A 12110-nucleotide genomic window follows, 5' to 3' on the forward strand; every position below is an offset into this window, starting at 1 on the left:
CAATGTTATCTCCTTCAGCCTTGACCACTCTCTTATATAATATATCAGAGAATTGAAAGTTGGAAAGTTAGCACACTGGTATTTTACTTATTCTCTAATATAATATCTTGAAACATATACAATTTTAATATATAGGCAGCAAGAGTTTATTAAATAGTAATAAAGAAGAGTTGGCAGAATATGAGGTTAGGGAAATGAGATTTGATTTAGGTTTGATTGCTCTAAATGTATGTTCTCATCCAAAACTTCCAACCAGTCACCTGTAGAATAAAAGACTTATTTATATGATTGTGTAAAATTGGTTGAATTTATTACTTAGTACTTGATCACGACAAAATGTGGATGCTCAATGACTTTACGGAGATTAGAATTTGATTTATTCTATGGTTTAGCCTGCCTAGAATACTACACATGTATTTTCTTTGCCAGCCTTATTCTTTCAGCTGTTTTGAGTTTAATTGGGGTCCTCCATAAACCATGGACAACTTTAAAGAATGTGACTGTTATTTATAGAGCATTGCAAACTTACACAGTATTTTCAATAGAGATTAAATTGGACTGAATCTTTAATGCTATCAGCCCCAGATTTTCTGAAAAAAAAAAAAAGGTTAAAAAAAATTCACTGTAACCCTCTTCTCTGGTGTTTATTATATTGGAAAGTAGAAGGAGGCTCTAAAATGTATTCTGAGTTAATGAAAAAAAAAAGGGAACAAGGCAAAATAATGGATTTTTACCTCTATGAAATTGAAGTATGGCTAAATTACACAGAACAAGATTATTGCATGTTCCTATATGAGTTGTTTGCAGGGAAAACTGAAGATTAGAGAATATCAAAACACAGAACTGTGCATTTTATTTTTCTTTCTTTTTCCTTCTTAAAAAAAAAAAAGAACCTTGAGGGTCAAGAGGATACCTTAGTTATGAGCTATGTTTGTAGGACTGTATGAAGAACAAGGAGACCTAAATGACATTTCCTGGCACGAGACTGTCAGGGAAATAAGACGTGGTAGAGTCCCAAATTGGTGAAGAAGAAAGAACCAAAGAAAATGTGGGCAGGTAAGAGAAGGAAGAATGAAGCTTGTCCACAGAGTGCACTGTAAAATCTGCTCAATAATCAGAGCAATGGAGCATTCTCTGTGGGGTAAGACATGAGACAACATGCATTTCATATGCATAAACAGAACTTTTCAACACGGGAGGTCTCTAATTAGAATGTTAGAGTTAAATACTTCCATGTACACCTGGGAGTAGGGAGTTGAAGAAATAAAAGATTCTAAACATACAGCTAAAGCCTTTTAGAGAAAAAGAGTATTCCTCATCTCCACTGAAAAATACTTTATATGCTCCTAGGTATTTCTAACTGCATCTAGTCCATGTGATTTAAAGCTCCAGAGAAGCCGCAACCAATTTATGTCTGGGTGAGAATAAAAACTAAATCCTGTGCTCAGGATCTTAATTAAATGTTGTGTTAAAGTGATGAATTTGAAACTTTTAAATATGGACCACTGGGCTTGCAATGAAAACTGACTTGGGGAAACCTTGTATTTAGCTTCCTCTGAAGCCTGATGATTAGCAATATGGTTCTCTCATCCTTTTACCATGTCTCAATAGGACCACTAGTTATAGTTTTATATATGAACAGGACTGCAGTTTAACCCAACTATTTGTCTGTATTCATTTCTTACTCTTTACCTCTCTCCCCTTCCCTCCCTCCTTTCCTTCCTAGACCCCACTTGCTAGATTTAAACACTCAGGATTTTCATGAGTGTATCTCAGAGATTTGTAGATTTTGATACCGGCATGATCCTGATGCATACAGACTAACCAGAGGTTTACCAATAGGATCTGTATTCTGTGTTGGTGGCTGAGTAATCACAGTTAACCGTTTAAGGGCAGCAGAAAAAGCACATCTGCCTCCAATATCTGCCTTATTTTTAGATTGGTCTGAAAAATACATTTTTAGATAAGGTTTTTAATTCACATCAAATGAAGACATTTATTTTGTACATTTTAATGTCCTACTGTAGAAGATCTATATAAAAAATTATTGAGAAAAAGTGAGCTCACAGTTAAGAAAGAAGGTACCTGATCTACAATAATGAAGAAAGGGGAAGACATAGCTAAATGTGAATAAAAAACATATCTTACCCTTTTCAGAATCCCGATAAGGGTTGAGCTTACTAAAACGTCAATAATTAGTTTTTAAATAGGGGATCTTAGAGTTGTTCAAAGACAAACAGATGGACAGGCAAACATAGAAAGGCTGGGGCCAAGAAAATGTTAACACTAGAGATAATTTGCAGTTCCATTACATATGTCCAATATTTTTTCAGACACTTAATGCAAAGACTGGAAAAATACCTAAATTCTTAAGATGTCCTTTTCCTAAATGACGGTCTCAGATATGACACAAAATGACTAGAACATAGCTGCCAAATAAATAAAAGATGAATTTGTTGAAAAAAAGCCTACGAGAAGGATAGATTACATTTACATAATGTTGTAAATTTGTACATAATGATAAAGGTAGTTCATTTTTTGAACACTGATAATGCCAATTCTTATGAAATAAGTAGTTTTATGTTAATTTCAAATTCTTCAAATATAGGTAGTTTCTTTCCAAATGAATAAGATTCCTTTTCTAATCTCAGAATATCACGAAATTAAATAGCAATAACATTCTTTTTTTCTCCCTATTATAACCTAAGTGCTTGTTATCATTGTTAAACCTTAAAATTAAAATTTTCACAAAAAGATTTCTATATATTTTACTGCAAATTGCTATGCCATTTATGACTTACAATTTGCTTTTATTCCTACTTTATAATTAAGAAATAGAGTCACAGGTAGGTAGGGGGAGAGAGAGAGAGAGAGAGAGAGAGAGAGAGAGAGAGAGAATGAATGAGAATATAACTCTATGCAGTGGCCAGAGAAAGAAACAGAACAAAAACATTTGAGAATAGATTTACGTAGTTTCACCATCTATCTTTGAACACACACATATGACCTTAGTTTAGGAAAGGAGACTAGATCAGGTAACTATTAAAACTTATTTATGGATTCTGAAAATACAAGATATATTTGTGCATGTGTTTGTTAGGATATATCCAGAGAGGTTTAGCTGAGGTGAGAAGACCATACCTGAAAGTGGGTAGTACCATCCCATAGGCTCAAGTTCTGGACTGATATAAAATGGAAAAATAAAAAAATTAGCAGAGCACCAGAATTATTTTTCCTCCTCTTTTCCTGTGTATGAAATGTAGCCAACTAGTCACCACTTATTTTTCCCATTACCATGAATCTTCACCATGACAGACAATGTCCCTTCTTAATCAATGAATTAAAATAATGTTAAGTTTATTATATTGGGTATTTACTCACAATAATGAGAAAAGAAGCTGAAAGAAAACATTGCTAACAAGTAATGAGCCCATTGCCGTGACTTCTAGATCATGTGGTTTGTGGGATTTTGAAAATGGTTTGCAGGAAAAATTGGAAGATTTTAGATCTATAGGTTAGAGAAGCCATGAAATGCTATGACTAGAACTTAATAGGACATTTAGGGAAGACCAAAATGCAAATATAAAATGCAAATGCAGACAATAAAGACTGTGCTAACAAGTTTTCAGAAAAGAGCAGGATCTACAGTCTACATTGAGAATTGTAGATTTCTTTTTTTATTTCCTCAGATTGAGAATGAGATGAGAGTCATACACAGTTTGAGCTGAGCCCAGATCCTTTCTTTCTCTGTTGTAAGTATCTTCAAACCTAAGCCTGGAAGCTTCTAGCCTCTATGCAATCTAATCTTCCAAGATGACTGATTCAAACTGGTTACCCTTGACTTCTCACTAAATTACTCTGCTTGGCCTCATACAAACTTTGGCAATGTCTTAATCTTCTGGCTCCTTTTCCTTCTCATTCTGTTTTCACCTGTGTCTAGCTTGTTCTCTCTGCTACCTGTCTTTGTAAAACTGCCCCAATAAAACTGCCACCACCTTTATTTTCTTTGCCTGCACTGCTCTAAAGGAGCCTTTTCATCATGTGCTGTTCTCAGAAGAGTTGGGCATATGATATTTCTCACTCTTTCACATCTTCTCTAACTCATCACTTCATCTACCCCTCAATTCGATATCACTTTGAAACTTGCTGCTTCCTTCTACAAACTAACTTTATCGTCATTGTTATGGATTAGAGTTGTGTACTGAGGGTATATCTGTATCCAGCCAGATCATACTGTAATCCAGAATGTGTCTGCATTCTAGCTGAATCACACAGACCTAGAAGGTCTTCTTTTGCCAGAACAGCCATGTTGCTAAATTAAAACTCCTCTACAGTGAATTGGGCTAAAGGCCATTTGTATTATATTCTGGCAAAAATCTGGCTACTTCCTGCCAGTGTCCTAAAAGCTTGAATGAAGCTGGTTTTAAAACTAATGAAACTAAATTGTTGGCAGAAGAAATGTAAGGACACCTGTTGCAGGATATTTGATCACACTGTGAGCCCCCAAGATTGTGTTTATTTACTGAAAAAGCTGTTTCTAATTGCAGTGTGGCTCAGCCCTTAGCTCACACCTTGAATCCCTCTGGTTAGAATTTAGCATTTGAATACATATCCCCACCAGAACAACCCCAGCAGACACCACAACCTTCAGGCTGGGGCATGGTTACTGCTCAGCACTATTAGTTAGATCTGTAGTGAAAGAGAATAGGAAGATACAAAACATGTGCAGCTAGGCATGGAAGAAAAACATAAGTTTAAAACTGTGGGTAGCAACAGTGCAGATAAAGCACTGTAATTTTTAAAGACATTAGCACCACTGTGTCATGGAGCAATTGGGTTACCCTGAGGGTAAAATTCTGCCCCTCAAAGGCTCCAGCTTATAAAGCTGTTAATGAATTTGAAGAAAAAGAAACTGAAACAAGAATTCTACTAAAGGGCTAACCAGATTAAAAAAAAAACCTAAAGAAGTCTTTCCCCAGATTCAGCTTCCAAGGCATAGGGTCATTATTGTTGTGGTAGAAGGGGAGCAGACTACATACTGAACTGGCAGCAGAACTTGGCAATATCAGCCACACAAATGCTTGTTTTTTGCACTGATGTGCAGTGTGCAAAATGTAAGTGTTATAAGGCCATCAGAGCTTTAAAAGTGCTGTGCTGAATACCTATAATCCAAATACCAAAGAAGTAGAGACTTCCAAACCAAAGAAGTGGAGCTTGGCAGACATTCAGTTCTAGTCAGGTAAATGACTTCCTGGTTTAGTGAGGTGTTCTTTCCCATAAAACAAGTTGGAGAGTGGGGAAAACATCAACATTATGGCCTCTACACATACAGGCATGCATACTTTTATGTGCTTATGAAAACACATACATACATACATACATACATACATACATACACATACACACACACACACACACACACACACACACACACACACACAGAGAGAGAGAGAGAGAGAGAGAGAAGGTTTGTAGTATGGTTTCAGAAAATTACTAAGGCCAAAAATGTTTGGCAGAGTCAGATTCTCTATAAAGAGGCCCTAAGATGCCACTGTGTGAATTAAGAGAAGCATAATTGTAATAGAATCTCCAGGGATGTTTGAGATACTAGGACTATGGAATGTCTGCAGAGAAAAGCTGGTCCAACCAAGAGGCTGTAAGTGCTGCAAGGGCTATCTACTGTTTACAATAATGTTATCAAGAGCCCCAGATGCTAGACATGAAGCTACAAAATTTGTTGTTTGCCCTGCTGGGTTTTTACCTTTCTTTAGTCTGGTTTTTTTCTTGCTATGTTTGTATTATTATTCTTTTGGAAATGGAATATTTCTTTTTTGATATTATATACTGGATTTATGTAACACAATTGTTTCTTTATAAGGGCTTACAGTTAAAACATTCTCTTGAATCTCAGACTTTTGTGCATGAGGGCCTAGGTACAGATACCAGGACCCCAAGTAAATCAAAGATTTCACTTTAGTAACCCAGGTATCTTGTTAACCACACTTGATTCTTCAGTCAAAACTACAAATTCTTTATCCAAAAAGCCAGATAGAGTCTTTGTTTCCCTCTGAAACTTCAAAAGCCAGGCCTCTGTCATCTGTACTGCTTTCAACATTCTTATCTTCTAAGATAAGAATGCTTCTAAGTAGGCTCACTGCATTCTAAACACTCAGTAACTTTTCCAGCCAAAAGTTCCAAAGTCCTACAATTCTCTCACAGCAATACCCCACTACCCTGGTATAAACTTGTCTTAGTTAGGTTATTATTACTGTGATGAAAAACCATGGCCAAAGCAACTTAGGGAGGACAGAGTTTATTTGGCAGGACCATCAGTCCAGGGGTTATACCACCCATAATGCATTGGGCCCTTCCCCATCAATCATTAATTTTAAAAATATTCTACAAGCTTGTCTACAGCACAATCTTAGGTAGACATTTTCCAAATTGAGGTTCTCTCCTCTCAGATGACTTTTGCTAATGTCAAGTTGACAAACACTAGACAGAACAATGTATATGACAGTAAGGATGCATGCTGATCTCTACCATAGCTGTAGAATATGAGCAATAGAGTTAGACTTACCAGGATTTGGTTCTTACTTCTTTCTCCTTATATTATATACTTAGACACTTGTATAGTCTCTTTGGTTCTGCTTTTTATATTCATTTATTTAATGCTGCACATATATGTGTATCATGGAATATGTAAAGAAGTTAAAAGACAGCTTGTGGGAGTTAGTTCTCTCCTTCCACCATATGGATTCCAGGGATTGAATTCAGGTCATAAGGCTTAACAGTCAGTATCCTAACCAACTGAGCTATCTCACCAGGCCTCTCTTTCTTATCTGCAAGTCAGAGATGACATAAATGCCTTACATGTAATTGTTTAAATTAAATAAGATAACAAATCTAAAAGACCTAACTAGTGGAATTAACTAAAAATAATATCTGTTGGGTCAGTGGTGAGGAAATGCCTCACCCAATGACCCAAATTTGATCCTCAGAGTCCATGTAAAATGGATGGCATACCTTTGTAATTCTAGTGTTCCAACAGTGGACTGGGAGGTGAAGATAGAAGAATTACCAGGAAGTATATGGGACAGCTAGCCTGGAGAATATAGAATAATAGCAGAGACAATGAGAGAGGTGTAGCTTCAACAAAGAGGAAGGCCAGAACTGACTATTGAAGAGTGTTTTCTGACTCTTTACCTGTGTTTGGAATATGTGTGTCTTCTCTCTGTCTCTGTTTCAGTATCTCTATGTCTCTTTCTCTCTGTCTCTGTTTCAGTATCTCTATATCTCTGTCTTTCTGTATCTCTACCTGTTTCTATCATACTAATAAAATAAATAAATGTAAAAATACAAATGCCTTTTAATATAAATATTGTTGCTCAGATATCAAAGAAGTTCATTTCAAAAATTAGTAAGATATTATTCAAGTGTTAAATGACTATAAAAGACCCTAAAGATTTCTCAAATGCTGCACAAAAATTTAAATTATCATAAAATTTATTCAGACCTTGAAAAGGCCAGATTTCAAGGAAATGTTACAAATATACTTCAATGATATCTTAATACTTGAGTACTTGTTAAATATTTGTTCCAAATGAAACAAGCTAAATTAGGATGCAGATAATATAATAATGTCTAATAATGTATTAGAACTAAGTAGCGTCTCTAAAAGATTGATATACAATTTTGCATTTATGAGTTACTAATCTTCACTGATGTATTTTTTGCTCTTTACTAAAGTACTCTTTGCAATCGTTTTAAAGATAATTTTATTTAAGTCCTGAGATCTTTATATCTATTCAAGAGTACCTCTAAATTCATGTCCTTTATGAATACTTTAGTTATTAAGAATAAAGTTACATCATTCTGGTTACATTTTGTTTTCAAATAAGGATTTTTGTCATTTAGTAAAGTTTGGTGTGCTTGTTAAGAAAACCCACAGGTTTTTCCAATAAAAAAAGCTTAATGACAACAGAATACAAGAGATGAAGAGAGAATCTCAGGTTCAGAAGATTCCATAGGGAACATGGACACAACAATCAAAGAAAATGCAAAATCCAAAAAGATCCTAACTCAAAACATCCAGGAAATCTAGGACACAATGAGAAGACCAAACCTACAGATAATAGGAGCAGATGAGAATGAAGATTTTCAACTTAAAGGGCCAGCATATGTCTTCAACAAAAATTATAGAAGAAAACTTCCCAAGCCTTAAAAAAGAGATGCCCATGAACATACAAGAAGCCTACAGAACTCCAAATAGACTGGACCAGAAAAGAAATTCCTCCCGACACATAATGATCAGAACAACAAATGCACTAAATAAAGATAGAATATTAAAAGCAGCAAGGGTAAAAGGTCAAGTAACATATAAAGGCAGGCCTATTAGAATTACTCCAGACTTCTCACCAGAGACTATGAAAGCCAAAAGATCCTGGACAGATGTTATACAGACCGTAAGAGAACACAAATGCCAGCCCAGGCTGCTATACCCAGCCAAACTCTCAATTACCATAGATGGAGAAAATAAAGTATTCCATGACAAAACCAAATTCACACAATATATTTCCAAGAATCCAGCCGTTTGAAGGATAATAACAGGGGAAAAAAAATACAAGGACAGAAACTACGCCCTAGAAAAAGCAAGAAAGTAATCCTTCAACAAACCTAAAGGAAGACAGCCACAAGAACAGAATGCCAACTCTAACAACAAAAGTAATAGAAAGCAACAAGTACTTTTCCTTAATATCTCTTAAAATTAATGGACTCATTTCCCCAATAAAAAGACATAGACTAACAGACTGGCTACACAAACAGGACCCAACATTTTGCTGCTTACAGGAAACCCATCTCAGGGAAAAAGACAGACACTACCTCAGAGTGAAAGGCTGGAAAACAATTTTCCAAGCAAATGGTCTGAAGAAACAAGCTGGAATAACTATTCAAATATTGAATAAAATCGACTTCCAACTGAAAGTTATCAAAAAAGAAAAGGAGGGGCACTTCATACTCATCAAAGGTAAGATCTTCCAAGAGGAACTCTCAATTCTGAACATCTATGCTCCAAATGCAAGGGCAGCCACATTCATTAAAGAAACTTTAGTAAAGGTCAAAGCACACATTGCACCTCACACAATAATAGTGGGAGACTTCAACACCCTACTTTCATCAATGGATGGATCCTAGAAACAGAAACTAAACAGAGACACAGTGAAACTAACAGAAGTTATGAAATAGCTTTTGCCCCATCTACTGCGAGGATGACGACCATTCTCAGCAATCAGACTGTGGACATTCCAGAGAATGTCAAAATCACTCTGAAGGGGCACACGGTCATTGTGAAGGGCCCCGGGGGGACACTGCGGAGGGACTTCAATCACATCAACATGGAGCTGAGTCTTCTTGGGAAGAAAAAGAAAACGCTCTGGGTTGACAAATGGTAACAGAAAGGAACTGGCCACCGTCAGGACCATCTGCAGTCATGTTCAGAACATGATCAAAGGTGTCACACTGGGCTTCCGATACAAGATGCGATCTGTGTACGCTCACTTCCCCATCAACGTTGTCATCCAGGAGAATGGCTCTTTGGTTGAAATCCGAAATTTCTTGGGGAAAAAATACATCCGCAGGGTTCGGATGAGGACAGGTGTTGCTTGTTCTGTCTCTCAAGCCCAGAAGGATGAGTTAATCCTTGAAGGAAATGATATTGAACTTGTTTCAAATTCAGCTGCCCTGATTCAGCAAGCCACAACACTTAAAAACAAGGATATCAGGAAGTTTTTGAACGGCATCTATGTGTCTGAGAAGGGAACTGTGCAGCAGGCTGACGAGTGAGGAGGCCTCAGTTCCTGGCTCCAGAAACGAGATTCTAATCACAAGAACAATGTGGGCTCTTTTGGGAGAAAACAAGACATATATATTTGAAAAAAAAAAGAAGTTATGAAACAAATGGATTTAACAGACATCCACAGAACATTTTATCCTAAAACAAAAAGATAAACCTTCTTCTCAGCACCTCATGGTGCCTTCTCCAAAATTGACCACATAATTGGTCACAAAACAGGCCTCAACATGCACAAAAATATTGAAATTGTCCCATGCATCCTATCAGATCACCATGGACTAAGGCTGATCTTCAATAACAACATAAATAATAGAAAGCCAACATTCATGTGGAAAATGAACAACACTCTTCTCAATGATACCTTGGTCAAGGAATGAATAAAGAAAGAAATTAAAGACTTTTTAGAGTTTAATGAAAATGAAGCCACAACATACCCAAATTTATAGGACACAATGAAAGCATTTCTAAGAGGAAAACTCATAGCTCTAAGTTCCTCCAAAAAGAAACTGAAGCGAGCACACACTAGCAGCTTGATGACACACCTAAAAGCTCTAGAACAAAGAGGAGTAGACTGCAGGAAATAATCAAACTCAGGGGCAAAATCAACCAAGGTGGAAACAAAAAGAACTATTCAAAGAATCAACCAAAGGAGGAGCTGGTTCTTTGAGAAAATCAACAAGATAGATAAACCCTTAGCCAGACTCACTAGAGGGCACAGGGACAGCATCCTAAAAACAAAATCTGAAATGAAAAGGGAGACATAACAACAGATCCTGAAGAAATCCAAAACACCATCAGATCCTTCTACAAAAGGCTATACTCAACAAAACTGGAAAACCTGGATGAAATGGACAAATTTCTAGACAGATACCAAGTACCAAAGTTAAATCAGGATCAGATTAATGACCTAAACAGTCCTATATCCACTAAAGAAATAGAAGCAGTCATTAATAGTCTCCCTACCAAAAAAAAAAAAAAAAAAAAAAAAAACAACCCAAAAACCCAAAAAAACAAAACAAAAAATAAACAAAAAACAAAACAAAAAAACAAACAACAACAACAACAACAACAAAAACCCCAGGACCAGAAGTGTTTAGGGCAGAGTTCTATCATATCTTCAAAGAAGATCTAATTTTAGTTCTCAAACTATTCCACAAAAGAAAAACAGAAGGTACTCTAACCAATTAATTCTAAGAAGCCACAATTACTCTGATACATAAACCACAGAAAGACCCAATAAAGATAGAGAAATTCAGACCAATTTCCCTTATGAATATTGATGCAAAAATACTCAATAAAATTCTCACTAACAGAATCCAAGAACACATCAAAACAATCATCCATCCTGACCAAGTAGGTTTCATCCCAGGGATGCAGGGATGGTTCAATATACGGAAAACCATCAACGTAATCCAGTATATAAACAAACTCAAAGACAAAAACCACATGACAAAGCATTTTACAAAATCCAACACCCATTCATGATAAAAAGTTTTGGAAAGATCAGGAATTCAAGGCCCATACCTAAACATATTAAAAGCAATCTACAGCAAACCAGTAGCCAACATGAAAGTAAATGGTGAGAAGCTGAAAGCAATCCAACTAAAATCAGGGACTAGACAAGGCTGCCCACTTTCTCCCTACCTATTCAATATAGTAATTGAAGTCCTAGCCAGAGCAATTCGACAACAGAAGGAGATCAAGGGGATACAAATTGGGAAGGAAGAAGTCAAAATATCACTTTTTGCAGATGATATGATAGTATATATACGTGACCCTAAAAATTCCACCAGAGAACTCCTAAACCCTATAAACAGCTTCAGTGAAGTAGCTGGATATAAAATTAACTCAAACAAGTCAATGGCCTTTCTCTACACAAAGGATAAACAGGCTGAGAAAGAAATTAGGGAAACAGCACACTTCACAATAGTCACAAATAATATAAAATACCTTGGTGTGACTCTAACTAAAGAAGTTAAAGATCTGTATGATAAGAAATTCAAATCTCTGAAGAAAGAAATAAAGAAACCTCAGAAAATGGAAAGATCTCCCATGCTCATGGATTGGCAGGATCAATATAGTAAAAATGGCTATCTTGCCAAAAGTAATCTACAGATTCAACTCAATCCCCATCAAAATTCCAACTCAATTCTTCAACGAATTGGAAAGGGCAACTTGCAAATTCATCTGGAATAACAAAAAAAACCTAGGATAGCAAAAACTATTCTCAATGATAAAAGAACTTCTGGTGGAATCA

At 36.1% G+C, this 12110-nt stretch overlaps 1 pseudogene; it reads left to right on the forward strand.

Annotated features, from left to right (window-relative positions):
• Positions 1 to 9254: 9254 nt before the first annotated feature.
• Positions 9255 to 9860, forward strand: Gm8662 (annotated as a pseudogene).
• The last annotated feature ends 2250 nt before the right edge of the window (positions 9861 to 12110 follow it).

This window comes from Mus musculus, chromosome X, assembly GCF_000001635.26.
Source record: "Mus musculus strain C57BL/6J chromosome X, GRCm38.p6 C57BL/6J".
NCBI classification, from domain to species: domain Eukaryota; kingdom Metazoa; phylum Chordata; class Mammalia; order Rodentia; family Muridae; genus Mus; species Mus musculus.